The sequence below is a fragment of the Octopus sinensis genome, linkage group LG14 (assembly GCF_006345805.1).
Source record: "Octopus sinensis linkage group LG14, ASM634580v1, whole genome shotgun sequence".
NCBI lineage: Eukaryota > Metazoa > Mollusca > Cephalopoda > Octopoda > Octopodidae > Octopus > Octopus sinensis.
The window spans coordinates 50,748,003-50,773,210 of NC_043010.1; the positions used below are offsets into that span (position 1 = coordinate 50,748,003).

A 25,208-nucleotide genomic window follows, 5' to 3' on the forward strand; every position below is an offset into this window, starting at 1 on the left:
AACAACAGTTTCATTTTTGTTTTTATCTTTCTTTTTTTTTAGGCAGATGTACATTCAACATGCATGCATGCTTGCACATCAGCATCAGTTGCACCACGCTAGGTTTCGACATGTGTGCGCTTTCATTCACACACATATTGATGTGTGTGGAGGAATTCGATGCATACACACACATACATATATACATGCATACATACACACACACACAATATATACACACACAATACATACACACACATACATTCATACATACTTATAGACATGCATACATGCACACATACATACGCATACGACACACACACATACGTACTTACAAACATATACATACATATATACACAGACACACACATACATACATGCATACATACATACATACACACACACACACATACAAACATACATACATACATACACACATACATAAATAGATACTTGCATACATACACATATTCACACATACATTCATTCATACATACACATTCATTCATACACATACTTACACATACATTCATTCAGACATATATACATACATACACACATACACACACATACACGCACACACAATCATACACATATACATTCACACATATATTCATTCATACATACGTACATAAACACATACATACGTACATAAACACATACATACATACATACATACATACATACATACATACATACATACATACATACATATACCCAAGCAGACGCGTTTGTGCATGTAATTTTTTATCTGTGGCAATTGATACATGTATAAATCAAAGTGTGTGTGCGCGTGTGCATGTGTGTATTTGTATGTATGTGATAAGAGATGGAGGATATGTTTATATATATACAGGTGTGCGTATACATTTATAATACATATATACATATACACACACGCATATATTGGTATAGTTGTGCTTGTGTATCTTTATATTATATATGTGAATGTGAGCGTGTGTGTGCATCCACGTATGTGTATATATATTATATATATATATATATATATATATATATATTATATATATACATACATACATACATACATACATACTACATACATACTACATACATACATACATATGTATACGTACATACATATGTATATAAATATATATATAAGCATGTATATATATATATATATATATATATATATATATGCGTACATTGATAAGTATGTATATGAGAGAGAGACAGACAGAGACAGACAGAGACAGACAGGCAGACTGACAGACAGAAAGACAGACAGACAGACAGACAGACAGACAGACAGGCAGACCGACAGATAGATAGATAGATAGATAGATAGATAGATAGATAGATAGATAGATAGATAGATAGATAGATAGATAGATAGATAGATAGATAGATAGATATATAGATAGATGGATGGATGGATGGATATTGTACGTATGTATAATAAATATAAATACAAATAAGGAATGAGAAAATGCAGCAGTGAGCATGCATGCTCTCTCACACACATACACACACACACACACACACAAGCACACATACACACATGCAAACATACACATATGCCCACTCCATACACACACGCACACATAACCCGAGCATGCATGCATGATAGATCACGTCCGCTAAGTTTTCTTTAACGGCATTAGATTTATTTCATTGATAACATTGGCACACTCGGAGCGCGAGCACACACACACACACACACACACACACACACACACACCACAACACACGCACACACACACACACATGCAGGCACACACGCAGACACACAGACACACACACACACATTCTCACACATAGCACATTCAGATACATTCACACACATTCACATACACGAATATACAAATATATACATAAGCAAATATATACCCATAATATATATATATATATATAATATATATATATATATACATACACACACACATATTCAGACATGTATACATATATCTTTATATGTATGTATATGCGTGAGTACGTATTTATGTGTATGTATATATATATATATATATATACACTACAGACATATCTTATATATATATATATATACATACAGACATATACATTACATACATATGCATATATATATATATACATATATATATATGCATATATATATACATATATATATATATGTGTGTGTGTGTAATATATAATACATATATAGAACATATATGCAAACACATACATGCATATATATTATATATACAATATATATAATATATATATATATATATATATATTATATATATATATATTACATATATACAATATATATGTGTGTGTGTGTTATACATATATAAATATATATATATATACATATATTATATATATATATATATACACCATATACATATATATATATGTATATATATATATATACATATATATATATATATTGTGCACTACTGGTTATATACAGTGTACATTGATGCATATACATTGCATACTGATGCTGATATATTGCACACTGCTGCGCAGATAAATTGCACATCGCTGCAATCTTTTTCTCTTTCTCCAGGAAGCTACGACAGCTGCATCTGCATTTTTTAAGACCTTGACACATTTGCATAGCCTTTTGAGTATGCGAGTGTACGTGTGTGAAACTATGTGTGCGTGTGTGTGGTGTGTGTTGTGTGTGTGTGTGTGTGAGACTATGAATGTTGGATTATAGGCGCATGCTTTTGTCTGTACTTTCGTGCATGCGTGTTGCTGCGTGTATGCACACCTTTCTGTATTTTTGCAGCTATTACGCTGTATGGATTATACATATATATATATGTATGTATGTATGTATGTATGTATGTATGTATGTATGTATGTATATATATACATGCACACACACATATACATACATATATATATATGTATGTGTGTCTATGTACATTTATATATATATTGAATATATATATGTGTATGTGAATGTATGTGTATATATATATATTGAATATTTATATATATGTGTGTGTGGGTGTGTGTGTGGGGGGGTGGGGGTGTGTGTGTGTGGTGTGTGTGTGTGTGTGTGTGTGTTTATATAATATATATATATGCGCAGGAGTGGCTGTGTGGTAAGTAGCTTGCTTCCCAAGAACATTGTTTTCTACCAGAGCCTCAGGCCGACCAAAGCATTGTGAGTGGATTTGGTAGACAGAAACTGAAAGAAACCCGTCGTATGTGTGCATGTGTGTGTGTGTGTGTGTGTGTGTTTGTGTGTCTGTTTGTGTGTCTGTTTGCTCTCCACACCACCACCACCATCGCTTGACAACTGATGCTGGTGTGTTTACGTCTCCGTAACCTAGCGGTTCAGCTAAAGTGCCCGATAAAATAAATGCTAGGCTTACAAAGAATAAACCCTAGGGTCGATTTGTTTGAGTAAAGTCGGTGCTCCAGCATGACCGCAGCCAAATTACTAAAACAAACAGAAGAATAAAAGAATATATATATATATTCATATACACACTCGTATACATATACACACATATGTATTTATATGTATGTGTGTGTGTACATTTATGTATGTACGAATATATATATGTAGTATGTATGCATGTGTGTGTATATATATATATATATATATATATATATATATATATATAGTGAGAATTTACAAAAAGAAACAAAGGACGAAGACGGGTGTGTAAACAACAACTAGATGTATTAGTTTAGCGGTCGGGAAGTGAGAAAGTCTTTTATGTTTCGAGCCTACGCTCTTCGACGGAAAGGAACACAGAAATAAACAGGGAGAGAAAATAGGAAAAATGTATAGTGGCTAGCGACCTATCATGGCGAATGCCGGACAGTGGAATCACACAGGAGAGCTAGGAAGAAGGAGAGATAATAAAGTAGTGGTGATTCCAAAACGTGGGTGAGTGTATATGTATGTTTATATGAGTGTATATGAGTCCATTATCACTAAAGATTTGGGTATGAGAGGCGTGCCTGCTAAGTTTATGCCAAAACTGCTTTCAGCTGACCAAAAAGACCCTCGGGTGCATAAGACCTCCTTGATTGTGTTGAGAATGGTGAAAACTTTTTGAAAACTTTGTGTGGGGCCTCTTAGCAGATATCACCAAGGGTTTGGCAAAATTTGATACAGGTTCTCTGCTCAACTTTCTCTGTCATATTCAATGCGACGGTCACACGCTACACACCTTCCTTCCCAGCACTGCTGTAAACAGCGGGAGTGAGCTAGAACGTTAAAACAGAGTTCAAGGTCAAGCTGTGCCAAGCGGCTTTACGCTACAATCTTTAGCTACATTACTATGGCAACAGTCCGGATACTTATTGATCGAACCGCGTATATCCCCATCAAGAGGAAAAGGCTAACGATCTAATACTCGAAGATGAGTTAACGCCGACGAGACGACGAATATATACACACACAAATTTGAATAAAAGTGTATGTATATATATGTATTGCTAGCAACAGGATATTATGTTCTGCATGAGTGTGTGTGTGTGTGTGAGGTTGTGTGTGTATGTGTGTGTGTGGAAGTATATGTAAGCGTGTGCGTGAGTACAGGCGGGAACATCTTCCTATATGTTTCAGCGAACGCATATGCGCATGTATCTAAAACGTAAGTGTTCGTGCATGCATGTGTGTGTATGTTGTATGTGTTTGTGTGTGTGATTGTGTGAGTGAGCGTCTGTGTGTGTGTGTGTGTGTGTGTTGTGAGTGCGCGTGAGAGTGTGTATGAGTGCGTGCGTTTAGGTGAAAGTTTGCGCTATTTCACTTCAATCTGCGAAGCTCATCAATCACTTGTTTCTTATACCCAATTTTTCTTTCAACCATCTCTCACAAACGCACACACACACACATACACACACACACGCACACACCACGCACGCGCGCAAACACAAACTCAAACAGTGTAGTACTCACCAAGGCACATAAAGACAGTCGCAGATCTGCATATAATACACACACATCTATAATTAAAGAAATACACACAATTTATAGAAATAACCATATATATATGTATATATATACATATATATATAATATTCTATATATATATATATATATATATATATATATATATATATATATATATATAGATATATATATGCGTTATATGTATATGAGTGGGGTGTATGTGTGTGTGTATATATATACACACACACAGTATATATATACATATAGAGTGGCTATATGGTAAGTAGCTTGCTTACCAACCACATGGTTCCGGGTTCAGTCCCACAGAGTGGCACCTTGAGCGAGTGTCTTCTACTATAGCCTCGGGCCGACCAAATCCTTGTGAGTGGATTTGGTAGACGGAAACTGAAAGAAGTCCGTCGTATATATGTATATGTATATATTTGTATGTGTGTCTGTGCTTGTCCCCCACCACCACCATCGGTTGACAACCGATGTTGGTGTGTTTACATCCCCGTAACTTAACGGTTCGGCAATAGAGACCGATAGAATAAGTACTAGGCATACAAAGAATAAATCCTGGGGTCGATTTTTTTAACTAAAGACGGTGCTCCAGCATGGCCGTAGTTAAATGACTGAAACAATTAAAAGAATAAAAGAATATATATTTACATATATATATATATATATACGCGCGCACACACGTACGCATATATATATATATATATATATATATATATATGCCTTTATATATTACGAATATATATATGTAGTGTGTATGTATATGTATATATATATAGATAGATAGATGGATAGATAGATAGATAGATAGATAGATAGATAGATAGATAGATAGATAGATAGATAGATAGATAGATATTTATATATTATACATTATGCACATATATACACATATACATATACATGCATATTTATATGCTTCCATGTGTACAATTAGATATACGCCTGTTATTTGTAGAACACTTTGCTTATTGATATACAGGGTAAATCCTGGGAAAATGTATGATAAACACATGATACGAAAACCGAAACACACTCACGATAAGTTAAATAGTCTCCCATATCTCTCAACACACAATCCAAGAAATGCAGAATCTTACACAATTATATACAAGAACATCCCACTACTGTGTCAAGATCCACGTCTAAAAAAAGCACTCGAACTCCTTAAAATAATAAAAAGCAAAAGACAACCCAAATCCTTAAAAAAAGCTACTCACCAATGCAGAATTACCCAACACAAGCCCACCACCTACCATCAAAATATGTGGTCGTTCCAACTGCAGAACTTGCATCCACCTTATTAAATGAACAATATACAAATTCCAGTCTGGACACACTTTTGTCGTAAAAAATAACATCACCTGCGCGTCAAAAAATTTACTTTATGCCATAAGGTGTGAAGGGTGCCACAAAGATTTCATAGAGCAAATGAGCCTTACCCTCGGAGAAAAGAAGACAGTTCACCGTCAACAATTGAGGGATCCCACCACAAGACAGATACCACTTAGTGGTCACTTAGATCTCTGTGCACAAAACAAGTCCCCCCAAATTCCTAGTTTTCCCACTATACCAATGCCCAGACAACACCACTGACCAAACAGGAATAAAAAAGGGAAAATAATCTTATTAACAAAAACACAGACCACAACTCAACATACTCTAACATACACCACCGCCAAGGTACACACCCACAATAAACACACAGAAACACATACAGATGTACAAAATCACACATAAATACAATGCAAACCCCCCACGCAAACACACACATACATATACACACACGCACAAACACAATATCCCCATACTAGAGCACAAACCCACACACATTCCAAGAAAAAACACATACATATATACACTTGCAATACGATTCTACCAACCATAACCAACACTTACACACACACATATACACATACATAAACACGTACATGCTCACACCTACACACACCACCCTGATAATTACAAATCACATTCACACAAACACACCCATATATACACATACACAAACACGCCCACGCAAATACAACACAACCCCCCACACACACACACGCATATATGCACACATATATACACACACACACAAACAAAATACGCACGTTCCCCAGTAAATCCCACACACACGGAAAAGTAAAACACACATATGCACACAATACAATCCCATCAATCACAACAAACACTCACAAACACACAGACATACACACAAGCATGCACACACACAATGACACACACCTCCCTACAAATACAAGACACATAGACACACTCATACAAACACTCACACGTATACACACATACTGCATTAACAATACAAACAAAACAAATCACTCACAAATACAGCACACACACACACACACACACACACACACACGGAAACTACATAAACAATGCCCACATATATATACACACACACAAACGCATATCCAGTACCAACATGCACAGAAAGTACACACACACACATATACACCACCCGGATAAACCCAACACACACGGATACACACAGAGACCCTGATAAATACAACACACTCACACACACATACACAACCACACATACCCACACACACACACACACACACATACATATGCACCCGCACACATATACGGTTGCTCACACACACACCACAAGGACAATTATAACAACACAAACATACCCAAACCGAGACACACACACTCGCGTATACACACACATAACAACCCCACCAACACAAAACACACAAACATATACATGTAGCCGCAGACGCACACAAACACACATGCGAACAAACACATACACGCACATGCTCACACACGACACCCTGACAAATACCACTCACACACACACAACCAGTACAATTATAACAACACAAACTTACTTAGACAGAGACACACACACACTCATGTACACACACATATCATCCCCACCAACACAAAACACACAAACATGCACACGAACACTCAGACGCACACATACACACAGGTGAATAAACACATACACACACACATGCGCATACACAACACCCTCACAAATACTAATCACACACAGACACACACACACACACACACACAAACGTGCATACATATACACACACCATCCTACCAAATACAAAACACACACAGACCCATATACACACGCCACAATAAACTCTGGAACCAATCAAATATGGCCCACACGGACAAACACAGCACATGTATATACACACATAGAGACGTGCACATAGAGACGTGCACAGACACACACACACACACACTCACACCATTCTGACCTCTAAGACCAGTCCCAAAAACCACTGAACCATGACAGACTAGCCCAGAAACAAAAAAAATCCTTTTGATTCCACATTACTCTCCCTCTCACCAACACTGTCCCTTAAAATAGCAAACATTCCTTAGCTACACACAAGACAGAAAATGTCAGAAAGACAGGTCATTTCCTCTCCAATTTTTTGTAAATTCTTAAATATATCTCCTTCTGTCTATATATATATACTACCAAACAAACATGATTTTTATTGAAGTTTTTAGTTGTCCCGTTCTGAATACTTTCTTAAATACTTTCTTGTAAACTGCTTTTAACATTTTCTTATTATTATCAAAGAATGTGTAACTGTATTTTAATACTTTTGTGATAACCATTACTTAACACAACAAAGCTTATACAAAGCTTTACATTTTACTTTTGACAATCTTTTTCAAAAAAGTGAAACTAGTCAATCAATAAACATCATTAAAATTGCATTTTCAAACATTCTTTCACATGTATATCTACTCGTGCGGTAGCTTACAACTTTACTTTGTTATATAATAATAATAATAATAATAATAATAATAATAATAATAATAATAATAATAATAATAATAATAATAATAATAATATAATAATAATAATGTCACCACTCCTCTTTTGTTTAGCCTTAATACCTCTCTCAAAACTGCTCAATGACGCGCAGTACGGGTATAAAATGTTTGATAAAAATATAAATCATCTCATTTACATGGATGATTTAAAGCTTTTTGCAAAAAATGACCAACAACTCAAGGGCTTACTAACGATAGTCAAACAATTCAGTGACGACATCAGAATGCAATGTGGCCTCGATAAATGTGCAAAAGCTACCTTTATCAAAGGAAAAATGACAGAAACATCTAACGTTAACCTTGACCAGCAGAATGTCATAAAAGAACTAGACCCAGCGGAGAGCTACAAGTACCTAGGGGTAATTGAAAAGGACGGAATAAGGCATTCAGAAATGAAGGAAAGGATCAGGAGAGAATATTATCGAAGAGTGAGAGCAATACTCAAGACAGAGCTGAATGCAAGAAACAGGATCGAAGTGATCAATGCATTAGCCATGCCAATCGTGACTTACAGTTTCAATATCGTTAACTGGTCAATTACTGAAATATGTCAGCTTGACAGAAAAATACGAAAACTGTTGACAATGCATAGAATGCACCACCCTAAGGCAGATACAGAACGACTTTATCTGCCAAGAAAAGAGGGAAGCCGTGGTCTTTTACAACTGGCAATAACAATGAAGATTGCTACAATTGGCCTAGACACCTACCTGAAAAAGTCTGAGGACTGGATGTTAAAATTTGTCTCAAAACATGAAAACAAGAAAGCATCATACTCAGTAACAAAACAGGCAAAGGAATATCCAAGTTAATTCCGAATACAACAAATTTCGGAATTAGAGATAGACATACAAGAAACAAGCACAGAAAAAGCTAAGCGCATGAAAATCCGTGCCAAAACTGCGGCCTTAGATATTCTGAATAATAAATGGCAAGAAAAACCTCTCTATGGCAAATACCCAAAGAGAGCGAATAATGCAGATATTGACAAAGCCCTGACCCATAAATGGCTAATGGCCTCTGGCTTAAAATCTGAAACAGAAGGGTTTATCATAGCAGCTCAAGATCAATGCTTACCAACAAGAAACTACCAGGCCAACATATTAAAGAACGGCAGTAGCCCAACATGTCGTGTATGTCGACAACAAAATGAAACCATTGATCATGTTGTCTCCAAATGCAGTCTTCTAGCGCCTACAGAGTACCTCAACAGGCATGACAGAGCTGCCCAATATATTCACTGGGTAATTTGCAAAAACCTGAATTTGCCCCATGAAAAAAACTGGTGGGAATACAATCCACCTCCAGTGCTTGAAAATGACCACATCTCACTCCTCTGGAACTTCACCATTCAAACTGACAGAAAGATAGATGCAAATAGGCCAGACATCATATTGAAAGACTTCAGACAAAGAACATGCCTCCTCATTGATATGACTGTCCCAATCGATATAAACGTATCTGTCAAGACCTACCAAAAACTGAGCAAATACTTGAAATAGAAATCAGCAAAATGTGGAACCTGAAGACTAAAACAATACCTGTTGTCATAGGTGCCCTGGGAATGATAGCGAAAGGGGCTGATTGCTACCTAACTCAGATACCAGGAAACCCCAAAATGGCAGAAATTCAAAAGATAGTGCTCATGGGAACTGCTCATATCCTACGCAAAATACTCTCTATGTAATCCCAAGGTTTATAACGAACTTTTTTAAAAAATTTATTTATTAGACATTCACTAGTACAACACCAAAAAGAAAAAAAGGAAAAAAAGGAAAAAAAAACTAAATATATGGCACACTAGGCATAACAACAACGTGAACTTCCAACCTGTTGTCTCTTGAGGTCTCTGGGTGAGACTTGGAGCCAACTTGTACAAACATAAAGCAAAAGTCAAACATAGAAAAATAATAATAATAGTAATAGTAATAGTAATAATAATAATAATAATAATAATAATAATAATAATAATAATAATGATGATGATGATGATTATGATGATTATGATGATAATAATAATAATAATAATAATAATTTTTTATGATTAATATCAGGAAATCAATATTAGAAAATTCTTCAGAAAGATATACACATGTGTAAAATAATTGTTGTATTAGAAATATAAATATGTATAAATATATATGTAAATATGTAATAAGTATAAATACATAATGTATATGACAGCTTAAAAGTTTTGAATTAAGCATTTAAAGTATCTTACGATCGTTTTACAGAAGTGCTGTCCCTATAATGAAATCCTATATTGATAAGCATTTATAGACAACTCTTCTGCTCTTCAGAGATATAAAATTTGAATCTTGTATAACATATCGAATGGTAGTTTTTTTTTTTAATTTGATGTAATACTATAAAATGGTGTTTGTTTGAAATATAATTTAAAAATTAAAAATTTCTGCTTTTGATGAGAGTCTTTAAATCCATATATACTTCCTTGGTTAGTCTTCTGTAATAATCCTTAATATTCATATGTAAAATCCGTTATATTGTCTTGTATTCCAAATAAGGTCTGATGCAAAGAACCATCAAGATGTGAGCGTGTACTCTATATGTGATGGTGTACTAATGTACGCTCAGATCGTGGTCATACCACAGACATTACAAAAGAGAATGCTAAAAGAGTTCCATGTGGAACACCCAGACATCTCTAGAAAGAAAGCGCTGACGCGAAGTTTCATATGCTGGCCAAGCATGGACAAGGAAGTTGAAAACCTGGTAAAAGGCTGCAGAGGATGTGCACTGGAAACGGAACTACCAATTACAAAATGTAAACTTTGGCCAGAAGTGAAAACATCATGGTTCCGATTGCATATTGATTTTGCAGGCCCGGTAAATGGATATTATTACTTAATAGTAGTGGACTAACAACAAATAAGAATAGGACAAATATCTGTCAAAATGTAAATAATGTATATATATATACTTATAAAATGGTGTTTGTTTGAAATATAATTTAAAAATTAAAAATTTCTGCTTTTGATGGGAGGCGCAGAAGTGGCTGTGTGGTAAGTAGCTTGCTTACCAACCACATAGTTCCGGGTTCAGTCACACTGCGTGGCACCCTGGTCAAGTGTCTTCTACTATAGCCTCGGACCGACCAAAGCCTTGTGAGTGGATTTGGTAGACGGAAACTGAAAGAAGCCCATGGTATATATGTATGTATATATTTATATATATATATATATATAAAAATTTATATTAAAATTAATATTAATTTATCTCCCTCATTATTTAAATATTGAAATAAATACGTTCTCTAGTACTAAGCACGAACCGCAGTGAATTATTTACTGCAGCCCTTCGCCTCAGAAATTTATTAGCGCGCCAGAATCAAGACATTTGAAATTTTATCACTAGTGTAATCGGTAAAGCTACACACGTGTCTGTGCTGGCACGAAAGCTAGGGTTGGCTTTTCCGTTTACATTACTATGAACGGATGCACTGAAGAAGCACGGACATTTGGATTGCGTAAGTAATTCTCTTGTTAAGGCTGAAACCGAGGTATGCATTTAATTCTGTTTTTTATATAAATTCTCATCTGTCATGCCCGCCAAAGTTGGTTCTGGTGTTCGCTGTATTTTTCCTCTAGAGAATTTCCTTGTAGTTTGACCGTTGATGGTCTATTTCTAGCATACGGCCGACTCCCTAGCAGTAAGCCCTGCCAATATACATATATATATATATATATATATATATATATATATATATATATATATATATATATATATATATATATATATATATATATATATATATACTTTATTTAAAGCAGCAGAAAATTCAACAAAATCTGTTACTCTGAGTTTCTCGTTGCCGTTCATCAGACAGTTTTTGGCCCTCACATTTCTAGCAAAAGCTGTCTGATGAACGGCAACGAGAAACTCAGAGTAACAGATTTTGTTGAATTTTCTGCTGCTTTAAATAAAGCATATCACTCTACCACTGGTATTTGAGTACTCTTTTTTCCACCTTGTTTCACATTTATGTGTTTACTCCGGTATATATATATATATATATGCGTGTTTGTTTGTGTGTCTGTGTTTGTCACCCTAGCATTGCTTGACAACCGATGCTGGTGTGTTTACGTCCCCGTCACTTAGCTGTTCGGCAAAAGAGACCGATAGAATAAGTACTGGGCTTACAAAGAATAAGTCCCGGGGTCGAGTTGCTCGATTAAAGGTGGTGCTCCAGCATGGCCGCAGTCAAATGACTGAAACAAGTAAAAGAGTAAAGAGTATATATACACACACACTCACACACACACAAAATCATACACATACGCAGACGTACACAAGCACTTACACACACACACACACACATTTATAGGCCAGCCATATAAACAGCGTTGTAAACTCGGTGTCGGTTCTTTTATATTAATTTTTAATGCCTCCGATTTCTTTCCCTCCTTTTCATTCAAAGTAACAACCTAAAATGCTATATTACCCTCTGCTTCTTTCATCTTTCATAGTACACATTCTTCCGTTGTTGTTGTTTCCATTTATATATCTCTGCTGTTTTTGTTACATGTTTTGCTTCTCAAATTTATGGCCTGTATGTTTGTTTATTATTTCCATGCTTCATAATCTTAGATGTTATATTTGTATTCTGTTGTGTCTGGGGAGAGTAATTTTCTTTTTGTGCCTTGTAATTTAACACACTCACCGGTAAAATTTCCACTTATTTCTTATTTTTATTTTCCTAAAATTTTCGTTGCGTCTTGCAACCTTTTCAATAAGTCCGTTATTCACACTGCGTTCTTTTTTGTTTGCTTGTGCGCATGTGTGTTGGTCAGTGTGTGTGTGTTGTGTGTGTGTGTGTGTGTGTGTGTGTGTGTGTGTGTGTGTGTGTGTGTGTGTGTGTGTGTGTGTGTGCGTGCGTGTGTGCCTATGTATGCATGCAAACGGACAGAGTCAAGACTATTGAAAAGTTTGCAAGACGCAACGAAAATTTTAAGAAAATAAAAATAAGAAATAAGTGGAAATTTTACCGGTGAGTGTGTTACCTTATAAGGCACAAAAGGAAAATGACACAATAGAATATGCTTCAACACTCGAACTCATATAAAGAATCTTGCAAACCAAATTCAAAATCGAAAGATTATATTTGTATGTTTTATGTATATGTGTGTATGTGTTGGAACGTGTGTGAATGCGGTGGGACGTGTGCGCGCGCGACGTGTGTGTGTGTGTGTGTGAGAGAGAGAGAGGAGAGAGAGAGAGAGAGAGAGAGAGAGAGAGAGGATGCATATAAAAGTTTGCTTGTGTAAACAAATTTGTGTGCAAATATATACAGGCGGGGTTTTATTTTTTTCATTATTTTATTTGGATGGAAACATTTTAAAATCTAGTTTCAGAATCTTCTGAAGCAATGTCCTGGCGATGCCTAGTTGAGCAGAGGGACGACGGGTAGAGGCTGATGGATCCTCAAGGACACTCTGCTATACAGCTTCCACCGCTACGTCAGTGCGCGCAGTTTGCTTAAGACCTCTTCCTGGAAGATCGCCGACTGATCCAGTTCTTTCAAATTGGGTGATTAGGTTCTGAATCATGTTATCGCTAGGAGATACTCTAACCGCAAAAGGTTGCTGGTATTTTCTCTGAGTTTAAATAATTGATCTTTCACTGGAATAGAAAAACTCAATGAGTTTTACTCGTTGCTGGACATCATACGTAGCCATTTTAATATCCAAGGGATGCTCTGTGACCTTGGTTCTCAAACTTTTTCAAAATTTTCGTCCTACGGAGCCCCTCCCATTTCTTCGAGGCTTCGTGGACCCTCACTCCAGCTCCAAAATTAAAAAAATCGGAGATGGACAAAGCAAAATGAGCTTGTATAAAATAATTTTTCATGAGATAAAATTTTACTGATAAAATAAAAAATTTCAATGAGAAGAGTGAACTTGTTTGGTCTGTAATATGTCCTCAATATTAAATTACGTTTTTGATAATGCGACCCTCATGTCATGCGCAACATCCAATTTATTGTGAGCCTTTGTTTTAATTGCGAGTAAAGTTGCAAAAGCCGTCTCACATTCGTACTTTGTTGCGATGGAACGATGAATGTGAGGGCCAATTTGGTGACATCTGGATAGGACTGCATCATTTCAATCCAGAATTCCCTGCAACACATGTCACGGAAGGCGTTTTTTGCACCTCCATCATAATCTTCTTACGGAAGGTCAACAACAGGGATTTCAAAGGAATTGGTGATGAAATGATGAACTTTTTCACAGTTTTGTAGGTCGGCGAAGTATCTTTGAATTTAATCGTGAAGAATTAAGATATACAGTTTCATTATATCCTTTTCTATTCTAGGCACAAGGCCCGAAATTTTGGAGGAGTGGACCAGTCGATTAGACCGACCCCAGTACGCAACTGGTACTTAATTTATCGACCCCGGCTGCTTCATTATATCGAGGATGTCAGCATCAACTTGAAGGCCATCTTCATCAAGGAAAGTTTTGAGGTTCGGAAATGGTGCAAAATTTTCACATTGCAATTTAGAATGCCACGAATGGAGCTTCATTTTAAATGCAGTCATTTATTTTTTATGACAATGGACAACGGTGATGTTCTTTCCTTGTAGAGTTAAGTTAACATAATTAACTGATTCAAAAATATCGACCAAAAAGGAGAGACATATAAGGAACCGAGTATTAGAGAAGTATCTGTGCAGTTTTTTTAGCACCACGACGAAATTCGTGTATCTCCTTTCTTAGAACGAAGACTCTTTTCCGTACTCTCCCCTTGGACAACCACCTCACATGCGAGTACAGTAAAAGCGTTACAAAATTAAAACATTGACCTTGCACAAGTCAGCAAAAATACGCGCGTTTAGAGAATTAGCTTTGATCAAATTTACCGTTTTGGCCACATCATTCAAAACATTGTTCAAATGGTCGGGCATTGTTTTAATCATCAATGCTTGGCGATGAAGTGTACAATGCGTACCAATTGCGTTAGGAGACTTCTCCTTTACCATTGTCCTGAAAGCCATAGCGGCAACCAAGCATTGATGGAACACTGTCGGCGCACACGCCAACAACGTGCTCCCAGTTTATGCCATGCGTGTTAAAGAATTGATCCACTTTCTGGAATATATCGTTTGCAGTGGTTCGGGTGTTGTAAGTCCTTATTCATGCATTTTCATAATTTTCTTTTACTTCAATATCCTAATTTTAGTCATTCAGTTGGACTTGGGTGAAGTTTCTTACCATTGTAACGCCTTGTAGTTACATTAAAAAAAGTTCAACTAAAAGTCGTTAGGTACCTTATGTAGAACGAACATCTTAATTCTGACAGCGCTACTAGCTTGTCTTTTTATTGGCTTATTAGGTCCCTACTTATTGATGCAAACATAAAAAGTAAAATTAAAAATGAACTTATGATGACAAATATGTTGAAAATATAGGTGGTGATGGTGAAAACAAATCGCAACCACTTCATAAACCACTCCTGCGGACTATATCATCAATGAGCCGGTGTTACTGCCGCTGAAACAACAAAGAATGTACCCCTGCCCAGACTATGGCCGGGGCTAGTCTGGGCTAGCCCAGACTATACACCCTCCAGACAGCCAGCCCAGACTATACCCCCTCCAGCCAGCCAGCCCAGAATATACCCCTGTCCAGACTACTTGCGGACAAATGACACAGATGTACCTGACTTATAAAAGTTGCCTCAGAACATATATAAAATTATCAAATGCAAATATTCAGTGTACCAATATAAACCCAATGTATAGGTAGATTGGAAAAAAATTAACGACTCTCGCATACAGCGCACCTGTACTGTGACTCATAGCCTAGACTCGCGCAAATATGACCATTCCTGTTGGATTTATATTGGTACATTTTAAAGCATTTTGCACTTGATAATTCTAAATTGCTATGTTTAAACCGAAATTTGCATGTAACTTTTAATTCTTCATTGAGTGATACCAAAATTTATATAAGTTCTGAGGCAACTTTTATAAGTGAGGTACATCTGTGTTATTTGTCCGTAAGCATGGAGTATAATCTGGGCAGGGGTATATTCTGGCCTAGTTGTCTAGAGACGGTATAGTCAGGACAGGGGTATATTCTAGGTTGTTACACCACCAATTTTCAATCTTGTTTAGAGTTGCTGCACTCATAACCCCTACCCGATCGATAAAGTAGCAGAGAGACGCCTGTATTCAAGTACCTGCGTGTACGCCCTGCGCGCGTCGCCTCAAATGCATTCTATTTGTAAGGGTTGTTTTTAACACGTAAATTAGGGTTCCTGTGTAGTGCATGCTAAAACCGGAAAACCGACGGTTTTGAACATTATAAATCTGAAAATTGGCGACATCCTTCGCGGACCCCTAAAATCGCTGCGTTTATATATACATGTGTGTGTGTGCACGAGAGTATGCGCAACCACGCTTGTACGTGTGCGCGTACGAACGCAGGTGTGCGCATGCGTACGTACGTAGGTGTGCGTATGTACATGTGCATGCGTACGTGAGTTCATGCTGTGTGTGTGAGGGAGTGAATGTATATATGTATGTGTGAGTGTTAGGTAGTGTATGTATGGGGATATAAATTAGACTACGTAAGGCATTCAATTTTCAGGGAGAAAACTCAACATACCAAAGTACAAAAGTTATTTCCCTTGAATTTTGTTTTTTATTAAGTTGATCTCTTTTTTTTTCTGTGAATTAATAACGATACGGGGTTCGAACTATGGAGAAAACCCCTATTTTTAAAGGGTATCTCGATCTTTTACTCATTTTACTCTCTCTTTTACTTGTTTCAGTCATTTGACTGCACCATGCTGGAGCACCGCCTTCAGTCGAGCAAATCGACCCCAGGACTTATTCTTTGTAAGCCTAATACTTGTTCTATCGGTCACTTTTGCCGAACCGCTAGCTTACGGGGACGTAAACACACCACCATCGATTGTCAAGCGATGTTGGGGGACAAACAAAGATACACAAACATATACACATACATACATACATACATACATACATACATACATACATACATACATACATACATACATACATACATACATACATACATACGAGGGCTTCTTTCAGTTTCCGTCTAACAAATCCACTCACAACGCTTTGGTCGACCAGAGGCTATAGTAGAAGACACTTACCCAAGGTACCTCGCAGTGGGAATGAACCTGGAACCATGTGGTTCGTAAGCAAGCTACTTACCACACAGCCACACCTGCAAGAAATAACAAATTCTCCCTCGTTACACATATTTCCGTCGTATTAAAAGTAATAGGCCATATTGAATAATGTAGTCATAGACATATTATGCCTACAAAAAAAAAACTCGAGGAGATGGTCACGGCTGGAAAATCTCTGATTAAAATTTTTTTATCTAAGCAGAGCTGATCTAGGGCTAGTAGCAACAGAAATTAACAACACAAGGCTTTATAAGCGTTTCCTGACCTACTACTACTACTACTACTACTACTACTACTACTAAGAATAATAATTCTTTCTAACTTTGGGGAGGAAGCAAATGGATTACATCGACATCGGTACTTTACTGGTACTTTATTTCATCCATCCCCATCCCCAAAAGATGAAAGGCAAAGTCGACCTCGGCAGAATTTGAACTCAAGTTGTAAAAACGGACAAAAACCGCTAAGCATTTTGTCCGGATCGTTAATGATTCTGCCACGTCGCCATGTAGTACCAGGCAGTGACTTTCATGGCTTTTGATCTTACCTGATTGTGAAGAGTTATCATGAAGCGCAGGAGTGGCTGTGTAGTAAGTAGCTTGCTTACCAACCACCTGCAAGGTCATGCGTTGTTTATCTTGATATGAGATCACCATGTCGTGCACATATGGTTGTGATGCATGTGCCTGGTGTACCCTTATCAGACGGGTAGTCATCATGGGTATACTGGGCTTCGTATATTTGTACCTCAGTGTCACTTTGATGGCATGCACTGATCTCCCACTCAATAATAATAACAATAATAATAATAATAATAATAATAATAATAATAATATAATAATAATAATAATAATAATAATAATAATAATAATAATGATTTTTTTTTATTATTATCATTATTATTATTATTATTATTATTATTATTATTATTATTATTATTATTATTATTATTATTATATATATATTATTATGATAATAATAATGCTAAGAGAGGAGCGCCAGCCTTGACAGTGGCTGGACGTATTCCTCACTGCTCTGATAATTCAGTAGCCGAAACCATAGAAACACTAATATGACCCAGTTTAGCAACGGGGAAAAATAACTCTCAAAGACTGGAACATCTACAATATCTTGTGAGTATTTATACAAATTTACATATCTACAGCTTTCAAACATACATCCGATCAGCGTTAAAAACTTTAATACCCACAACTGCCTCTGTAAACACCCTTTTTTTTTCTTCTCTCTAAAAACATCACGCTTTTCTTTTTGTGGACTTACAAAACCTTAAAACTTTCTATGAAAATCTGACTTTTCTTTGCTTCCTCCCTGAATATTCAAATATAAATGTAAACATATACTTTTTATTGCAAAACACACCTGTTCTTCTAACTGGACATACAAACATCTCTAGAAAAGTCAACTTCAACCTCCACAATATTACCTTACACGAAATATACAAACACTTTTTATTGCAATAACACAAACGCACATGGAAAAAAAAATAATGATGCTAAGATTCTCTCTGGTCGAACACAACTTCTCTATTCACAAACAATACAGAACAGCCCTTCCTTAATTTTTCTTAAGGCTAGTAGTAGTAGACATTTGAACTTTTTTTTGACTGATAGGACCCCACCTAAAAAAAAAAAAGGAAAAAAATATCACTGATGGTGATGATGATACTAATGATAGTAATAGTGCTGATAATCTATCTATCTATCTACACACACACACACACACTCACAGAGTTCAGCCAACACAAACCTCACCTCGGCTCTTTAGATGTTAACCAAATATGAAAGTATTATTTGACAGGCAAGAATTCTGGCGTTGAAGACAGCCAGCCAGCCAACCACCCAGCCAGCCAACGAGACAGACAGACACTACTGTGATGGTGATAATGATAAAAAACAAAAATAACAATAAGATACTGCTGTGACTACACATAGAACAATATCATTGATGATGATGATGATGATGATGATGATGATGATGATGATGATGATGAGAGGATGATGATGATGATGATGATGATGGTGATGATGATAATGATGATAGTAATAGTGGTGATAATGATAATAGTGATAATAATGGTGATGATAATAACAATGATAAGCCGACTACGGCTGCTATAATGGTACGATTATAATTGTAACGGCAATGATGGCCGTCTCCCCACGAGCCAATCAAAGCTCAAAAATGATAACATTATCGTAGCACCAAAATGTTTTTGGAAACTAAAAGGAAAACTAAATCAGTATACCAAATCGCTTGTCCTATGGTTAATCTGGAAGCGCGTCCCCCAGGGAAGAGCCAGCCTGGGATCGAAAAGTCATCAACTGGCACAAACTCTTCTCCGAATATGGACATGGATGGTCACTTGAACGGGAAATTCCCCAACTCGAGCCCTCCAAGTTCACCACCACAACCACCACAGAAAGAAAAATGTAAGCGATAAAGAAGTAATATACGCTTATTACTATGCATTAGGTAGGCCATCTCAAGAGAGACACACCGCAAACTCTTACAGTATATGGAGAACACTGAATCAAGACAGTAGGCTCTATTTGGACGAGAACAAATTGGCAAATGTGAGGAGGGATATCCTTAGAAATAACAGACTCACAGACAGTGAAATAAGCGCGATCAAGCACGCAACGGAAAATGACATAAATATAAGACACAAAAGAAATGAAGAATCAGATGAACAGTATAGCCCGCCACGAGGCTTAATTGAAAGACTGCCATCTGACCAAAGTACGCAAAGGCCTGAAGATACAAGAAATTCTATTGAACCTGTTAAAGATAGCCAGGAAAATGATAAAACAACAGTAACTGAAGATCTCGCATTTGCTGAAGAACACAGAGAGTCTATGGCAGAAATGAGGCAGAAAATCCTGAATACGCTTGAAGTTGTAAGACATACAAGTATGAATGATAGAGAACCACTTCATAAACTCTCAAATACAAACCAAAATAAAAAACAAATCCAAATTGGTAACTATGTAACAAATGAAATAATACAAGAATTAAAACCTGATTTTACTGAGTTAAATGAAATTATTTACGCTTCTGCAAGGGCAATTGAAACCAGCTGTATGCCCCCGAAAAAACAAAGAAAACCAAACCTGGGAAGAAATCAAACATGGAGAAGTAAAATTGAAAAAGAGATTGAATTTATGAGAGGGGAAATATCAATATTAAATTAACAAATATGTGGAAATGATGTAAGATCCAGAACAGGAAGAAAGATGAAGAGAAAATTTGGATCCTCACCAAGAGAAGAACTGATATCAATAAAAGAAACGCTGAAACAAAAAGTCCAAACAAAAGCCCAAAGAATACGAAGATTTGAGAAGAGAAACAAGTTTTACAAGCAAAATAAGCTGTTCACATCCAATGCCAAAAAATTCTACAGAGAAATAGGGAAGAAGAAAGTAACCGTTAAAGACCCCCCTCCCATGGAAGAAGTTCAAAACTTTTGGAAAAGGATTTGGAGTGACAAGAAGACTACAACATAAATGCAGACTGGATTATACAAACTGAAGGATCCTACCAAAATTTACAACAAGCATGGGAAGACATCACAATAGCAGACCTAAGAAAGGTACTCACGAAGGCCCATAATTGGAAATCCCCCGGTAAAGATAGGGTGCTGAATTTCTGGCTCGCATCGCTCCCATGCGCACACGGTAAGCTAGTTCAGCTGCTCAATGGAATTATGAGAGACCCAAAGAAAACACCTGAATGGTTAGCAAGTGGTATTACTTACCTACTCCCAAAGAATAACGAAACCAACCTTCCAAAAAAACTATCGGCCTATAACTTGTCTATCCACCACGTATAAAATCCTAACATCTATCCTGGCGGAGAAAACATATGCATTCATGGAGAAGAACGATATTTTCCCCATTGAACAAAAAGGGTTCCGCCGAGGCTCATACGGATGCAAAGATCAACTGATAATTAATCGTATGATCCTTGAGAACTGCCACAACAAGCGCAGAAATCTCAGCTCCGCATGGATTGACTATAAAAAGGCCTTCGACAGTATACCGCATCCATGGATCTTGAGATCGCTGGACATCTTCAAAATTTCCCCTGTGATTTCAAGCTTCCTGAAGCACAATATGTCGTTGTGGAATACGAATCTCCAATTATACCACTCTAATGGAGTACTTGCCTCAGAAAATATAAACATCAACTGTGGAATTTTTCAAGGTGACTCACTTTCACCTTTAATATTCTGCATAGCCCTAATACCCCTTACAAGTGAATTAAACAGAACAGGGTATGGGTATAAAATTGCCAATAAAAAAATAAGCCATCTATTTTATATGGATGACTTAAAACTCTATGGTAAAGACAATAATGAACTTGAAGGCCTATTGCGCACTGTGAAAGCATTCAGCGATGACATCGGGATGGAGTTTGGACTTGAGAAGTGTACCAAGGCCACTTTCCAGAAAGGGAAAGTGAAGACCACAAATTCAGTCGTGTTAGATGTTGACAAAGTCATAAGAGAGCTTGAGCAAGAACAAACATACAAATATTTAGGGATAAATGAAGGCTCTGGTATTCAGCATGCAAGCATGAAAGAGAAGATCAGGAAGGAATGTTATAGGAGAGTTCGTGCAGTCCTGAAATCTGAACTAAATGCACGTAACAAGGTGTTAGCTATAAATTCCTTAGCAGTTCCAGTTGTTACTTATAGCTACAATGTGTTGAACTGGAATATGAGTGAAGTAAAGAATATAGATAGGAAAATACGCAAGCTGCTGAGTTGTAATAGGATGCACCACCCAAAGGCAGACGTAGATCGCCTTTACCTTCCCAGAGCCCAAGGAGGTCGAGGCCTGATCCAATTTGAACTAGCTTACAAAACAACCACAATTGGACTGGCCAAATATCTTGAAATAACGAATGACCGGATGCTAAAGCTCGTGGAAAATCACGAGAGACGAAAGAAGCTTCATTCTATCATAAAGGAAAGCAAAAAATTTGCTATTGATCTCGTGCAGGATACCCAAACTGAACAACCCGAGGGAAGTACGGCAACTATTGTTGCAAAGAAGGTGAAAATAATGGCAACGAAAAAAGCGCACGAGCAATTGGCTGATAGGTGGGAGGAGAAACCTCTGCACGGCAAATAAGCGGCCCGCAGCAAACAAGCTGATGTTGACCAGAAGCAAACCCATCAGTGGCTACAGAGCTCAGGGCTAAAAGCAGAGAGCGAAGGTTTCATCCTGGCTGCTCAAGATCAAAGCCTATTAACCCGGAACTACCAGGCCAATGTGATGAAAAATGGAGCAGACCCAAAATGCCGATTCTGCAACGACATGATTGAAACAGTGGACCACTTAATCTCTGGATGTAAAGTCTTAGCACCAGTGGAGTATAAATTAAGACAAGACATAGTTGGCCAATATCTACACTGGCTAATAAGTCGGCATTACAATATCAAAACTGCCGACAAGTGTCATAATCACCACCCTGAAGCTGTAACTGAAGGAGAAAATGTAACGATTCTGTGGGACTTTCCAGTACATACACACCGAACCATCAAAGCCAATAAACCAGATATTGTTGTGAAAGACCAAAACAATAAAGTTTGCTTATTGATCGACATGAGCATCCCCTGTGAATATAATATCTCGGCGAAAGAGTTTGACAAGCTCAGAAAATATAAAGACCTACTCATTGAAATTGAGAAAATGTGGCATCTCAAGGCGGTTACAATACCAGTGATCGTAGGAGCACTAGGAATGATCAAGAAGGGAACCGAAAATTATATGAGAATGATCCCTGGCTTACCATCCCTGCAAGAAGTGCAAAAGATTGTCTTAACTGGTACATCACACGTATTGAGAAGAGCATTGTCGATGTGAGAACTATTACTACCCATGTATTTTAATTTAACTTAAAAAAAAATGAACGAACTATTGTGTTTAGTTTAATGGCCTACCAATGTATACTATGAGTTTCTTTGCCCGAGGAGTCGGGAATACACTCGGCAAGAAATGGAAGCAAATTTGAAAGAAGAAAAAAAAAATAATAATGATAATGATAATAATAATGATGATGATGATGATGATGATGATGGTCGTGGTGGTGGTCGTGGTCGTGGTTGTGGCGATGACGACGACGACAACAATAGTTCTTCCTTTTTTGGTCACATGGGCCGCAAAGAATACATTTAGGACAATACAAAGACAGAGACAATGGGAATTTATATAAACACGTATAAACAATAATAAACAATAAATAACAAATAACAAGAACAGCAAAATTCATCAATGGTTGAGGAGGCGCCTTTCAAAGACGATAAAGGAAACGCATAGACCCTGAATTACCCTACTCAGCAGGAGTACCATAAATGCTCCTCTATCCTCCGTATTCTTCAGCCTAAAGGCAGGACATTCCTCTCAGTAGTCACCTTCCTTTTCAAATGGAATTTTTAAATATCGATGAGAGCCTGGCCGAAGTGGAAGTCGTCTGTCTTTAGTCCTTTTAGTTTCGTCCGCCACACAACCCATTTCACCAGAGCTACCAAGCAGGAAAAGGTTTGTAGTGACGTCATATTCCAGTGTGCGCACACGCAACGTCATTCTTCAGTGTACGTGTGCCGAACGTCACCTTTGTAGTGACGTCATGTTCCAGTGTGCGCACACGCAACGTCATTCTTCAGTGTGCGTGTGCGGGGTTGGAATCTTCTGGAACCTTCTGGAAAGGCATAAGGAAGTTCCCTCATGCACATGCGCTAGAGACTGAAGAATAAATTCCATAGCGCTCCTTAATAGCATCGGGAACTTGAGACACGGCGATAGAAGAGAAAGGACGTATATTTTGAAACCTGTGATCAGCCTATTCTCCTGTCCCAGACGCTTAGGATTTAACCTGTTCTACTGCTGCTGAATTGTTGTAAAGCTTACAAACGCTTGAATTCAGCCTTGTTGCGTTGAACTAGGTGAATACCAGCATACCATCGTGTTTCATTGTTGAACCAAGAAAATAAAGAATTATATATATTTTTAAACTTGCGTTTCGTTCCTGACTGGTGGTTTCTAGAAACAAAAAGAAAGGAAATTGTGTTGCACCCAAGTTGCACCCCAAAAGTGTAAAGAAGCAACCAGTTCCCTTTACAGTGGTGACCCCGACGTGATTTGCCCTTCTCAAGCGAAGGAAAGTGGTGGGGTGATCTTCGCGATGGAGTCGGTTGATAGCCGGATTCAACCTACACATGGTGGCAGCTGTTCGACATAACTTCACAAGTCAGTAATGTTTGAGCACCTTGTGAACGCGTAGAAGCCGGCCTCGTCACTCATGCGCATAT

General features: G+C 37.2%; 1 long non-coding RNA gene across 1 annotated transcript in view; it reads left to right on the top strand.

Moving 5' to 3' along the window:
* The first annotated feature begins 14,031 nt into the window (after window positions 1–14,031).
* Window positions 14,032–25,208, top strand: part of LOC118766139 — a 12,813-nt gene continuing 1,636 nt past the window's right edge. The window contains exons 1-2 of the long non-coding RNA XR_005002050.1: window positions 14,032–14,404; window positions 15,365–15,368. This is a non-coding gene — a long non-coding RNA (uncharacterized LOC118766139). The remainder of the gene's footprint in view (window positions 14,405–15,364; window positions 15,369–25,208) is intronic.